Raw genomic sequence first — 15,784 nt, 5'->3', positions numbered from 1 at the left:
GGCTGCCCACAGATCAGATCAGATCAGATCAGTCGCTCAGTCATGTCCGATTCTTTGCGACCCCATGAATCGAAGCACGCCAGGCCTCCCTGTCCATCACCAACTCCCGGAGTTCACCCAGACTCATGTCCATCGAGTCAGTGATGCTATCCAGCCATCTCATCCTCTGTCGTCCCCTTCTCCTCCTGCCCCCAATCCCTTCCAGCATCAGAGTCTTTTCCAATGAGTCAACTCTTCACATGAGGTGGCCAAAGTACTGGACTTTCAGCTTTAGCATCAGTCCTTCCAAAGAAATCCCAGGGCTGATCTCTTTCAGAACGGACTGGTTGGATATCCTTGCAGTCCAAGGGACTCTCAAGAGTCTTCTCCAACACCACAGTTCAAAGGCATCAATTCTTCGGCGCTCAGCCTTCTTCACAGTCCAACTCTCACATCTATACATGACCACAGGAAAAACCATAGCCTTGACTAGAGGGACCTTTGTTGGCAAAGTAATGTTTCTGCTTTTTAATATGTTATCTAGGTGGTCACAACTTTCCTTCCAAGGAGTAAGTGTTTTTAATTTCATGGCTGCAGTCACCATCTGCAGTGATTTTAGAGCCCCCAAAAATAAAGTCTGACACTGTTTCCACTGTTTCCCCATCTATTTGCCATGATGTGATGGGACCGGATGCCATGATCTTCGTTTTCTGAATGTTGAGTTTTAGGCCAACTTTTTCACTCTCCACTTTCACTTTCATCAAGAGGCTTTTGAGTTCCTCTTCACTTTCTGCCATAAGGGTGGTGTCATCTGCATAGCTGAGGTTATTGATATTTCTCCCGGCAATCTTGATTCCAGCTTGTGTTTCTTCCAGTCCAGGGTTTCTCATGATGTACTCTGCATATAGTTAAATAAGCAGAGTGACAATATACAGCCTTGACGAACTCCTTTTCCTATTTGGAACCAGTCTGTTGTTCCATGTCCAGTTCTAACTGTTGCTTCCTGACCTGCATACAAATTTCTCAAGAGGCAGGTCAGGTGGTCTGGTATTCCCATCTCTTTCAGAATTTTCCACAGTTCATTGTGATCCACACAGTCAAAGGCTTTGGCATAGTCAATAAAGCAGAAATAGATACTTTTCTGGAACTCTCTTGCTTTTTCCATGATCCAGCGGATGTTGGCAATTTGATCTCTGGTTCCTCTGCTTTTTCTAAAACCAGCTTGAACATCAGGAAGTTCATGGTTCACATATTGCTGAAGCCTGGCTTGGAGAATTTTGAGCATTACTTTACTAGTGTGTGAGATGAGTGCAATTGTGCGGTATGGAATTTCTATTTTCTCTTTGACCCCATCGGGTAAATAAAATCTTATAATAGAGCATGGGCCATAACCTAAATGAAAATGACAATTACATACTCAAACAAAAAGTATGTTGAACACTGGAAGTCTGATTTTGTATAGGAATCCACTATTAATTTTTTTTAGTTCCATAATACATAAATTTTATTGAAGTACAGTTGACTTACAATGTTTCAGATTTGCAGCAAGGTAATTCAGTTATACATGAACCACATATATTATTTTTTTAATTAACTTTTTTATTTTCAAAATCAAGGTATGTTATAAAAATTCTGAAATTTTAAAAATGTGTGTAGGAGAAAATATAAGTCCTTTGACATTCTAACCCTCTTAGTGTAGATGAGTTATTTTGGTATGTTTACTTCCAAAATGCTTCCAGTTCATTTCTTTGCCATTTTAGCACAGCTTTCTACATTTGGCATATTCATAATCAACAATGCCAATGTCTGAATATGACAGCATTTGGAAAGTGGGAATTGGTGATTTAACTTTTTATAGATGGGTCTCTGTGTTCACTGAAGAAACTAAGGGGGCTCATGAGACCATCCATCCCAATCTTGCCTAACCTGAGCATCTGGGTCAAAGACACACTCTTGGAGCACAGAGATTATGCCCATATACTGAGACTACAGAGAGCAATGAAAGATGTGTGTTTCTTATAAGCTTCTCACTCTATGGTATTCCGCTATAGCAGCCTAAATTGTCTAAAACAGAAATTGTTTACCAAGAGGTAAGTGTCTTGCTGTAACAAAATACCATAAAAAAAATGTAGAAATGTCTTTGGAACTGGAGAATGGGTAGAGACTGGAAGAATTTTGAAGTGCATGCTAGCAAAGTCTAGATTGCTGGGAACAGACTTTCAAAGATGATTCTAGTAAAAGCTCAGAAAGAAAAGAGAGCTGTAGAGCAAGTTTTCATCTTCTTCAGTTCAGTCACTCAGTCGTGTCCGACTCTTTGTGACCCCATGAACAGCAGCATGCCAGGCTTCCCTGTCCATCACCAACTCCCAGAGTTCACCCAAATTCATGACCATTGAGTTGGTGATGTCTTCCAACCAAATGCCTAAATTACTGTGACTAGAACATTGGTAGAAACATGGACAGTAGAGGCCATTCTGATGAAGTCTCAGATGGGCATGATGAACATGTTATTGAACAATGATTACAACTTTTATCCTTGTTGTAAAATGGCAAATTGGTTGAACTGTGTTTGTCCTCTAGCATTTTTCAGAAAGTAGAACTTTCAAGCAATGAACTTGGATTTTAGCTGAAGAGATTTTTAAGCAAAGTGTTGAATGAGTCATTTGGGTCTTCCTGGCTGCTGATAGTAAAATGGATAGGAGACAAATAAATTGCAGATGGAATAGTTAAGCAAAAAGGAACCAGGAATTATCAGTCTGTTTATATTATAAAAATTTGTGTTTGGGAAGGGACACTAACAATGTGGCAAATCAACTTTTTGATAAGGTGAATAGAGTGGGTGAGAACCAGGGACTTAATCGTCTTAGCAAAAACAGGAGCAGATAAGGAATTGTGCCAATGGAAGTACTGCAAGCTGGGAAAATAAGACAAAATGAAGGAAAACTGCCAGGCTTCTTAGACCCTACATGGTCGACCATATTCAGCTATGAATATGCATTACTCTTTAAGACAAGGGAGGAAGGACTCTGAAGATGCTTCAGAGATCATTAAGGCTGCCACACCCACCCAAGGACCAGAGAGCAGGGATGGGGTGGGGGAATAGGTCCACTCGACTTCAGTTTCAAAAGGTGGGGCCAAAACCCAGTGCAGCTATGAGGGCATAGCTGCCTGGCATAGCCATAGACAATTCACAATAAATGAGTATGATTGATTGTGTTCAAATAAAAGTTCATGATCACTGAAATATGAATATCAAACAATTTTAACTTATAAAATATACTTTTTTAATTTTTTCTTAACATTGTAAAATATAAAATCTATTCTTCATTTATGTGCCATATAAGAACAGGTTGCAGGCCCAATTTGACTCGAGGGCTGTAGTGTGGTGACCCCTGCTTTAAATTTTCACATGGATTTTAGAATCAACTTGTCTTATCTATAAAAATTTATGTCACTATTTTATTTGGGATTACATTAAATCTATTGATGAATTTGAGGATAAATGACATCTTAACTGTATTGAATATTCCAATACATGAACACAGTATGTGTCTCTATTTATAGACCTTTTTTGATTGCTTTCATCTGTGTTTACAGTTTTTAGCATATAGAGTCTATGCATATTTCATTAGGTTTTTAACATGGTTAGTCAGCCCCAACACAACTGACATTTTGGGCTGGATAATTCTATGTTATGAGTTGTTACCCTGTAGCATTACAAAATGCTTAGTGTCATCCTTGGCATTACCTATTAGATGTCAGCAGTATGCATTTGTGACAACCAAAAATGCCTTCAGACATTATGAACCCCTGGTTAAGAATCACTTTTATATATATATATATATATATATATATATATATATATACATACACATACACACACACACATACATACATACATATACATAAAGAATCACATATATATATACTTTAATATAATACTATATTATATATATAATACTTTAAATAACACTCTTTCAAATATAGAAGTATAATTCATTTTTTCAAGTTGACTTTTAACTTGCAGTATTGCTCACTCATTTTTGCATTCTAGGAACTTTTTTGTAGAGTCCTAGGAACTTTCTGTCTTCCCTGGTGGCTCAGTGGTGAGGAATTCACCTGCCACCGCAGGAGATGTGAGTTCAATTCTAAGGTAGGGAAGATCCCTTGAAGAAGAAAACAGCAACCCACTCCAGTATTCCTGCCTGGAAAATCTCATTAACAGAGGAGTCCTGTGGGCTACAGTCCATGGGGTCACAAAAGAATCAGACATGACTCAGCAACTAAACAATAATAATTTTCTACATAGACAATCATGTTGTCTACAAACAGAATATTTTATTTCCTCCTTTTTCAAAAATTTTTTCCTTGACTTATTGAAATTGCTAAACTTCCAGTACAATATGCAATAAGAATCAGGAGGGCAGATATCCTTGCCTGTTTCCTTACCATTCAGTTTTTCATTATTAAGTAAAGTTTAAGCTGCAGGGCTTTCTTGTTACCTTTAACAGCTCTTTTATATTCCTAGTTTGATATGAAATTTATTTGCTGTTGTTCAGTAGCCAGATCATGTCCAACTTTTTGCGACACCATGGACTGCAGCCTGCCAGGCTTCCCTGTCCTTCACCATCTCCTGGAGTTTACTCAAACTCATGTCCATTGAATCAGTGATGCCATCCAACCGTCTCATCCTGTGTTGCCCCCTTCTCTTCTCACCCTCAATCTTTCCCAGCATCAGGATCTTTTCCAATGAGTCAGCTTTTCTCATCAGGTTGCCAAGTATTGGAGCTTCAGTACAGAGTAAATAAGCCAGCTTACTGTGTTCCCTATATACTCACGAAAGTACTCAGTCCCCAAAGTTTTGATGTGAACACCTGTGCCATCAATCACATCCTCTTATTTTTAACCCAGTGCCTCCCAAACACCGACAGAGCCTGCACAGAGCTGGATTTGGGGTTCTTAGGATCGCTTAAGAAAGACATTTTAAAAGACACAGATGTGCATGATCTGAATCTGGAGATGAGGTTCACAAGGTGGAACATGTATAAGAACTACTGCTTTAGCTCATATGGTACAGCTTTATTTCCTACAGTCCATAGCAATGGCCTTTATGGCAAACTGAATTTTGAAATATATAGAGGATTTGAATATGTACAGGTAGGAAAGAGCCATTCTAAGCAGACGTTATAACCAGTCATAGAAACAGTGGCAGAGAAGAGTGCTTCCTGCAGTGACTTTTGGTGACTGCTGGTCCAGTTCTATGACTGATTTGCTTGGAGTGTGGGGTACAGTGTGCATTTAGAAAATATCTGGAATTGGAGTGTAGAGGGCCTTGCCTGTCAAGTACATCCAGGTTCTTTGCCCAGGTAAAAGGGAGTCAGTGGAGGTTTTCAAAATGAATGAAGACATGATAGAATTATGGGCCCAAGAACCATATGTCTAACTGCTAACTGTAATAATAACTGATGTGTTGTGAATGAACATGAGAGACAGAAGGCAAGGTCAACAAATGAGAGAAAACAAAGATCAGAGGTGGCACTGGGGAGTATATACTGGACACCAGAAGGCAAGGAGGAGGAGGAGATTTGGAGACAATTTCATTTGAGTCAGATTTTAACTTTTAAGGCCAAGCATCCAGTTTAAGTGGGAATCAGTGTTTTAATTTACAAAATCAAAAATTCACCCTTAAGATTTACTCAGTGCAGAATATCCTGTGGATATATATTGGATAAATGTGCAAACATTTCCAATGTAAATTTAATTTGCAGTATCTCATTTCTCTATAACTTTTTGAAGAGTTCTCAGTCCTTTATTAAATTGCATCAGAATAAATGAGTTAAGAACTTGGATTACTTTCTAGTTCAAGACCTATATGTAATTACCCTCTGTTATCTTACATTATTGCTTTTTTACCTATGCTATTTCTTAACTTTAACATTGTATTTCTTATTACCCTGTATCCACACTTAACTCAAGGAAATATAACTAGAACTAACTTCTGGGACAGTTTGTGAGAATTGGAGGACTTGAGGGACATTTTTAATGAGAATTTTCCCAAAGGATAGAAATACAGCTAAGTATGACCAAGGCATTCCTCTAATATACCTCAGTCAATAAACTCTCAGAGAAGGCAATGGCACCCCACTCCAGTACTCTTGCCTAGAAAATCCCATGGATGGAGGAGCCCGGAAGGCTGCAGTCCATGGGGTCGCTGAGGGTCAGACACAACTGAGCGACTTCACTTTCACTTTTCACTTTCACACATTGGAGAAGAAAATGGCAACCCAGTCCAGTGCTTTTGTCTGGGGATCCCAGGGACAGGGGAGCCTGGTGGGCTGCCATCTATGGGGTCACACAGAGTCGGACATGACTGAAGAGACTTAGGAGCAGCAATAAACTCTAAGTCTTAATTCACAATATGTTTCTATTTTCTGACTGATTTTTTCTCACTTCATGAAGGAGAATTCAACCTTCACATTTTACCATAGCTTTCATTATATGAGCAGTAAAGATTTTGATGCTATCCCCTAAGGTTTTTTGACTGTATAGAGCTTCTCCATCTTTGGCTGCAAAGTATATAATCAATCTGATTTCGGTGTTGACCATCTGGTGATGTCCATGTGTATAGTCTTCTCTTGTGTTGTTGGAAGAGGGTGTTTGTTATGATCAGTGCATTTTCTTGGCAAAACTCTATTAGTCTTTGCCCTGCTTCATTCCGTATTCCAAGGCCAAATTGGCCTGTTACTCCAGGTGTTTCTTGACTTCCTACTTTTGCATTCCAGTCCCCTGTAATGAAAAGGACATCTTTTTGGGGTGTTAGTTCTAAAAGGTCTTGTAGGTCTTCATAGAACCATTCTACTTCAGCTTCTTCAGCGTTACTGGTTGAGGCATAGACTTGGATTACTGTGATATTGAATGGTTTGCCTTGGAAACGAACAGAGATCATTCTGTCATTTTTGAGATTGCATCCAAGTACTGCATTTCGGACTCTTTTGTTGACCATGATGGCCACTCCATTTCTTCTGAGGGATTCCTGCCCGCAGTAGTAGATATAATGGTCATCTGAGTTAAATTCACCCATTCCAGTCCATTTTAGTTCGCTGATTCCTGGAATGTCGACATTCACTCTTGTCATCTCTTGTTTGACCACTTCCAATTTGCCTTGATTCATGGACCTGACATTCCAGGTTCCTATGCAATATTGCTCTTTACAGCATCAGACCTTGCTTCTATCACCAGTCACATCCACAACTGGGTATTGTTTTTGCTTTGGCTCCATCCCTTCATTCTTTCTGGAGTTATTTCTCCACTGATCTCCAGTAGCATATTGGGCACCTACTGACCTGGGGAGTTCCTCTTTCAGTATCCTATCATTTTGCCTTTTCATACTGTTCATGGGGTTCTCAAGGCAAGAATATTGAAGTGGTTTCCCATTCCCTTCTCCTGTGGACCACATTCTGTCAGACCTCTCCATCATGACCCGCCCATCTTGGGTGGCGCCACAGGGCATAGCTTAGTTTCATTGAGTTAGACAAGGCTGTGGTCCTGGTGTGATTAGATTGACTAGTTTTCTGTGAGTATGGTTTCAGTGTGTCTGCCCTCTGATGCCCTCTTGCAACACCTACCATCTTACTTGGTTTTCTCTTACCTTGGGCGTGGTGTATCTCTTCACGGCTACTCCAGCAAAGCGCAACCGCTGCTCCTTACCTTGAACGAGGGGTATCTCCTCACCGCCGCCCTTCCTGACCTTCAACTTGGGATAGCTCGTCTAGGCCCTCTGCACCCGCGCAGCCACGGCTCCTTGGACGTGGGGTTGGTCCTCCCGGCCGCTGCCCCTGGCCTCGGGCATCACTACAAACAAAGCTAGTGGAAGTGATGGAATTCCAGTTGAGCTATTTCAAATCCTGAAAGATGATGCTGTGAAAGTGCTGCACTCAATATGCCAGCAAATTTGGAAAACTCAGCAGTGGCCACAGGACTGGAAAAGGTCAGTTTTCATTCCAATCCCAAAGAAAGGCAATGCCAAAGAATGCTCAAAGTACCTCACAATTGCACTCATCTCACACACTAGTAAAGTAATGCTCAAAATTCTCCAAGCCAGGCTTCAGCAATATGTGAACCATGAACTTCCTGATGTTCAAGCTGGTTTTAGAAAAGGCAGAGGAACCAGAGATAAAATTGCCAACATCCGCTGAATCACGGAAAAAGCAAGAGAGTTCCAGAAAAACATCTATTTCTGCTTTATTGACTATGCCAAAGCCTTTGACTGTGTGGATCACAATAAACTGGAAAATTCTGAAAGAGATGGGAATACCTTGAGCAATTTGTATGCAGGTCAGGAAGCAACAGTTCAAAGTGGACATGGAACAACAGACTGGTTCCAAATAGGAAAAGGAGTACGTCAAGGCTGTATATTGTCACCCTGCTTATTTAACTTATATGCAGAGTACATCATGAGAAACGCTGGACTGGAAGAAACAAAAGCCGGAATCAAGATTGATGGGAGAAATATCAATAACCTCAGATATGCAGATGATACCACCCTTATGGCAGAAAGTGAAGAGGAACTCAAAAGCCTCTTGATGAAAGTGAAAGTGAAAAGTGAAAAAGTTGGCTTAAAGCTCAACATTCAGAAAATGAGGATCATGGCATCTGGTCCCATCACTTCATGGCAAATAAATGGGGAAACAGTGGAAACAGTGTCAGACTTTATTTTTGATTTCTCCAAAATCACTGCAGATGGTGACTGCAGCCATGAAATTAAAAGACGCTTACTCCTTGGAAGAAAAGTTATGGCCAACCTAGATAGCTATTGAAAAGCAGAGACATTACTTTGCCAACAAAGGTTCGTCTAGTCAAGGCTATGGTTTTTCCTGTGGTCATGTATGGATGTGAGAGTTGGACTGTGAAGAAGGCTGAGCGCCGAAGAATTGATGCCTTTGAACTGTGGTGTTGGAGAAGACTCTTGAGAGTCCCTTGGACTGCAAGGAGATCCAACCAGTCCATTCTGAAGGAGATCAGCCCTGAGATTTCTTTGGAAGCAATGATGCTAAAGCTGAAAGTCCAGTACTTTGGCCACCTCATGCAAAGAGTTAACTCATTGGAAAAGACTCTGATGCTGGGAGGGATTGGGGACAGGAGGAGAAGGGGACGACAGAGGATGAGATGGCTGGATGGCATCACTGACTTGATGGACATGAGTCTGAGTGAACTCTGGGAGTTGGTGATGGACAGGGAGGCCTGGCGTGCTGCGATTCATGGGGTCGCAAAGAGTCGGACACGACTGAACGACTGAACTGAAGGTTTGTTGTTGTTGTTCCAGGCACATTTGCTTTTCCCCTCGGGGGCAAAGAAGCAGGTAGGGTAAAATCATATTTCCCTTTATCTTTCTTCCTTCAGATAGAGCTGATGGCCAGGAGGGCCAGTAGGGAAGGTGACTGTGTGGGGATAACCAACCTTCATTGGTTCCATTTTGTGAATGCATAAAAGTTACCAGTTCAAAAGTTTATAAACCTAGCTTCTTTCACAATCACCCAAAAGTGGAAACAATCCAGAAGTACTTCAACAGGTGAGTGGATTAACAAAGTATGGTACCTCCATACAGTGGAATACTATTCTTTTTTTTTTTTTTTTGGAATACTATTCTTTAACAAAAGGAACAAACCGTTGATTCATGTGACAACATAGATAAAAGAAATGGATAAAGTTTAATGCATTTTACTACTAAGATTGCTGGGAGGTGATGGAATTCCAGTTGAACTATTTCAAATCCTGAAAGATTTATGCACTTAAAATGCTGCACTCAGTTTGTCAGCAATTTGGAAAGCTCAGCAGTGGCCACAGGACTGGAAAAGGTCAGTTTTCATTCCAATCCTAAAGAAGGGCAGTGTCAAAGAATGTTCCAATTACCAAACAGTTGCACTCATTTCACGTGCTGGTAAGGTTATGCTCAAAATCCTTCAAATTAGGTGTTAGCAGTATATGAACTGAGAACTTCCAAACATACAAGGTGAGTTTAGAAAAGGCAGAGGAACCAGGGTCAAATTGCCAACATTCATTGGATCATAGAGAAAGCAAGGAAATTCCAGAAAAACACCTACTTCTGCTTCATTGATTATGTTTAAGTCTTTGACTGTGTGAATCACGATTGTGGAAAATTCTTAAAGAGATGGCACTACCAGACCACCTTACCTGTCTCCTCAGAAACCTATATGTGGGTCAAGAAGCAACAGTTAGAACCGGACTTGGAACAACAGACTGGTTCCAAATTGAGAAAGGAATACATCAAGGCTGTATATTGTCACCCTGTTTATTTAACATATATGCAGAGAATATCATGCAAAATGTCGGACTGGATGAATCACAAGCTGCTGGAATCAAGATAGCTTGGAGAAATATCAGCAATCTCAGATACGCAGAAGATACCACTCTAATGGCAGAAAGTGAAGAGGAGCTAAAGACCTTCTTGATGAAGGTGAAAGAGGAGAATGAAAAAGCTGGCCTAAAACCAACATTCAAAAAACTAAGATCATAGCATCCAGTCCCCTTACTTCATGGCAAACAGACAGTGAAAAAATGGGAACAGTGACAGACTTTATTTTTTCAGGCTCCAAAATCACTCTGGATGGTGACTCCAGTCATGAAATCAAAAGATGCTAGCTCCTTGGAAAAAGCTATGACAAACATAGACAACGTATCAAAAAGCAGAGACATCACTTTACTTATAAAGTTCCATATAGTCAAAGCTATGGTTTTCCCCTATAGTCATGTATGGATGTGAGAGTTGGGCCATGAATAGGGTTGAAGAATTGATGTTTTTAAACTGTGGTGCTGGAGAAGACTCTTGAGAGTCCCTTGGACAGCAAGGAGATTATACCAGTCAATCCTAAAGGAAATCAACTCTGAATATTCATTGGAAGAACTGATGCTGAAGCTGAAGCTCCAGTATTTTGGCCATCTGATGTGAAGAGCTGACTCTTTGAAAAAGACCCTGATGCTAGGAAAGACTGAGGGCAAGAGAAGAAGGGGCAACAGAGGATGAGATGGTTGGATGGCATCCCTGACTCAATGGACATGAGTTTGAGCAAACTTAGGAAGCCTGTGCTTCAGTCCATGGGGTTGCAAATAGTCAGACATGACTTAGTGACTGAACAACAAATACAATTTGTGGTAATTATGCCTCCTTACTACCTACTGTGAATCCTGCAGGTAACCATGAAAACCAGGCTGAGAAACAATGGACATAATGTTGAAAAATATTATAGACAATGGACAGCAAGGCTGGACATCTAGACTAAGACTTTTAGGAGGGTACTTGTAGATAATAGAGAGTGTTGCACATATTTGACCAGAAAAATATGCCTACCAAGCCATAGCTTATACAAAAAATTGTTTTTTCCTAGGATAGACTGAAGAAGCTAAAAGTAGTATGATGAATTAATAAGTTATTATAAGTGTTTGAATTAAGAATATGAGCAGACAGTAGGAGGGCAAAAGAAGAAATTTATTTTTACAAGAAGGATTTATAAGGAAATAGATTAACATGCTGCTGCTGCTGCTGCTAAGTCGCTTCAGTTGTGTTTGACTCTGTGCGACCCCATAGACAGCAGCCCAACATGCTCCTCTGTCCCTGGGATTCTCCAGGCTAGAACACTGGAGTGGGTTGCCATTTCCTTCTCCAACGTATGAAAGTGAAAAGTGAAAGTGAAGTCGCTCAGTCGTGTCCGACTCTTAGTGACACCATGGACTGAAGCCTACCAGGCTCCTCCATCCATGGGATTCTCCAGGCAAGAGTACTGGAGTGGGGTGCCATTGCCTTCTCCATAGATTAACATGGGAGTATTCAAAGTCTGAAATAACTGAAAGGCATCTGAAGAATGATCCTATATTTTAGAGATTGAGAAAATAGGAAAAAGAAGCCTGCAGGGGCAGTTACTTTCAGAAATGACAATGATTTTTACTCCAAAAACATTTGCAGTGTTTACTGCCAACAGAAAGAGAGAACCCAATAGGAGCTAGACAGAAATTGCATACCTGGGGCACACAATCTTTGGCGTGGTGGAGGTGACCCAAGCTCCATTTTCCTTCTCTTTCACTGAGGGATAAGGTTCATCTGGTCTTTCCCTCTGGAAAGTCACAAAGACGTTTCTGACAAGATTGGGAGGGATGGGTGACATCCTGGACACAGTGGTGGAGAGCAGGTCTTCCTCCCTGCATACTCCTCTGACTTCATCAGAGCAGCACCTGCCTAGTCTTCCCATCCCTCTCAGAGCCTTCCCATCACAGGTGAGCTGCAACACTTTGTCCTCAAGTGCTTTTCTCTGCACTGAGTACCCCAGCTACCAGAAAGGGAAACAGGCAACACCACAGATGCAGGAATCAGTAACACTCAAAATTCTGAAAACTAATGGGTCACTTTGCTGTCTATCCAGTCTTTGTGACCATTGTCTTAGAATCAAGGATTCAAGACAAGATGTGGACAATGACTAGAGTCACTCTGACTTGCACCCCTAGCACTCAGGGACAGCACAAAGCTGTGAGATATGCTCACAACTTTGAAATGAAGTTGTTTCAAGCTCATTGAAAGCACCTTTCTACCTATGGGAGCGCCCAGGATCCCAAGTGTCCAGGATACTATGAACCCAAGATCCCTTCCTATGCATGGTATTGTATAATCTCCTGTTTGTTTGTTTGTTTTTTTAACTATTGGTTTTAAGTAAAGTATGTCTTTTTGCCCTATTGTTTTTACTGAAAGACTATTTTTCAGTCATTTGTCAGTCTCCAAAACACCTTCCACACCATATTGCTATGAAAAATTCCCTGAGATTTTTATACTACTTGCAAGGTGTTAAGCTTTATAAAATTTTTTTTAATTGGAAATACATTTTTATTTAGACAAATTTCACTTAGATTTGCAGAAGAGTGTCCAGGAGCACAAAGAATTTCTTTATACCCTTCATTCAGATTCCCCCAGTGTTACCTTATATTACCATTGGACATTTATCAATACTAAGAAATTAACATTGATACATTACTACCAATTAAAGTTTATTTGAATGTAACCCATTTTTCCACTGATTTCTCAAGACCACATATCGTATTTAGTCATCACATTCCTAATTTCTTTTAATCAGACAGTTTATCAATCTGTTTTATTTTTCCTGATGCTTTTGAAGAATACTGGTCAGGTATCTTGCAAAATGTCCTTCAGTTTGGATTTGTCTATTGTTGTCCCTTGATTAGATGGAGTTTGGAAAAATTGGAGGGAGAATTTATTTTTATAAAAATACAGTAAGGATGATTTGCCTGTCTCATCACATTTTATCAGAAGATGTATGATGTCAAAATGATTTGTTACTGGTAACCTTAATTTGGTCACTAGGTTAATTGGTGTCTGCCCATATTTTCTGCTATAAAGTTATTATTTTTTCCTTTCTGTTCTCTATTTATTAAAAGACAGTCACAGTCCAGCCCACACTTAACAGAGGGGAATTAACCTTCACCTCCTGGAGAGAGAAATAACAAAGAACTTGCAAACATATCTCACAATCACCATAGTAATTAATAAATATTTGGCATTCATCCATGGATATTGCCTGCAACAATGTAACTGTGATGTTCTAATGGTAATTTTCTGTTTTCCTCATTCTGCCCACATTTATTAACTGGAATTCTTCTGTAGGGAAGCTTTTTCCCTTTTCCCCTCTTTATGTATTTAGTTATTGGAGACAGAATTGAATTCTAAATAGATTAAAGAGCAAAAGTAAAAAAAAAAAAAATACAAAGCTAACCTAAGGATAGGGAAAACGATATAAATACACCAAAAACGTTAAAGACAATTAACATTTTCAATCAACAGTTGATACCCATAGAATGTTTCAAAACACTTTAACAGACAGGGAACAACATATATGAAGTATACTGTAAGTTTTTGAGACATATGTAGAAGACAATGAATCAAAGTCTAGCATATCCAAAAATTCTTACAAATGAACTACCAAGATGATGACAACAACAAGATGCCAACAATAACAACACAAAAGCAACAAAGTTAAGGAGTTCCTATTTTTAAAAATCAACAAAGGATATGAATGGGCAATAAGAAGAAAACTACTTTAAAATTCCATTTGATAAACTTCTGCTGCTGCTGCTGTTGCTGCATCACTTCAGTTGTGTCTGACTCTGTGCGACCCCATGGACTGCAGCCTACCAGGCTTCTCTGTCCATGGGATTCTCCAGGCAAGAACACTGGAGTTGGTTGCCATTTCCTTCTCCAATTTGATAAACTAAGATTTGTAAATTAAAGCAATGAGATACAAGGATTCTTGCCAGTCAACCTTGAGGACGTGAGTTACAATATGGATGTGGATCCTCTGTTCTAGCTCAACTTGGAGAAGACTGTTGACCCACAAGTTGGAATGATTCTGATAGCCAACCTTGAAAAACTCTTCGGAATGACAGAATTTCCTTTGTAAGAATGAGACAGGACGTGTCAGGGTTTTGCACTTAGACCAACAACTTAATATTGTTAGCCTAGAAAATTCTGAGAAGACAACTGTGGTTCTCCTTGCTTGTGGTTTTTTATTTCAGTCATCAACATGCACCTCAGGTTGTTTGAACTGGTCAAGAACTACACGAATGCAATAGGAAAATATACAGTTAAACAAGGCACAGCTTATCCTGTCAGCAAGGTATATAAGAAGCATCAAACTCTTCTTTGCCCATTGCTGAGTTATCGTTGCATATCTTGCCACCAAGAATTCAAAATAGGTGGAAGTGGGTGCATGGGAAAACCTTCAGAAGGAGTGGCTAGAGACTGCTAAGGTGCTCAGACACCATCGAGAGAAATTGGAGGCTAGTAGCTGTGATGACCAGAAGGACTCACCTATACCATAAAGACCTGAATGGAGGAGGAAGTTGGCTGAACAAAGTCAAGATTTTAGTCAAAAGAAATCCGTAGGGTCAGAAGCAAAAGGTGTGCCAAAGGTAATATTGCTGCGTGAGGCAGATTTATTGGGGTCCTTTGGTGATCCCAACCTGTGGAAGAATGAGGATTTCACTCAAATTGTAAGAAAGTATGAGCTCATAGGTATTACCCAGGCTGGAACTGTTGTTCAGAAATTCATCTGTGGACCAGATGTTCTGTGAAAACATCAGAACAACATTCTTCTGGTGAATGAATGACATCTTATTCACCAAGACCCAGCAAGCCCTCAGAAGGAGTTAGAGCATTCACTATTTGGTACTAGATCTTGTCCAAGAGTATACTGAAAAGCATAATTTTTATGACTCCAAGAGTGAAGAGAGGCATTTTGGGGGTGATACTGGCTCCTTTGCAGAAAAACATTACAGATTCTAAGTCATAAGAAATTCTACAGCATGATATTTTGGACTTCCTTTGGGGAATTTGAGACAGTCAAAGTGTTAGTAACTGGAGAAAAGAATTGTGATCCTGTCTCTTAAACTAAAACTTAAAAGTTTGATAAAAATCAGTAGTAAATTAATATCAGTTTTGTCTCTCTATCAGAAGTTGCTAAGGTGAATGTTTTCAATATTGTCTCTCTTTTTCAGGATGTACAAATCCTTTTATCTCTATTTTTATCTTTCCAGCTGTGTTGGGATATAATTGACATATAGCACTGCCTAAGCTCTGCATATTGTCACCTTGCTTATTTAACTTATATGCAGAGTACATCATGAGAAACGCTGGGCTGGAAGAAGCACAAGCTGGAATCAAGATTGCCGGGAGAAATATCAATAACCTCAGATATGCAGATGACACCACCCTTATGGCAGAAAGTGAAGA

General features: G+C 39.9%; 1 pseudogene; it reads left to right on the top strand.

Moving 5' to 3' along the window:
• Positions 1-12,144: 12,144 nt before the first annotated feature.
• Positions 12,145-15,344, top strand: LOC102405566 (annotated as a pseudogene).
• The last annotated feature ends 440 nt before the right edge of the window (positions 15,345-15,784 follow it).

The sequence above is a fragment of the Bubalus bubalis genome, chromosome 3, assembly GCF_019923935.1.
Source record: "Bubalus bubalis isolate 160015118507 breed Murrah chromosome 3, NDDB_SH_1, whole genome shotgun sequence".
NCBI classification, from domain to species: domain Eukaryota; kingdom Metazoa; phylum Chordata; class Mammalia; order Artiodactyla; family Bovidae; genus Bubalus; species Bubalus bubalis.
Note: the sequence above shows the minus strand (reverse complement) of the source record. Positions and strands in the feature narration are given on the sequence as shown.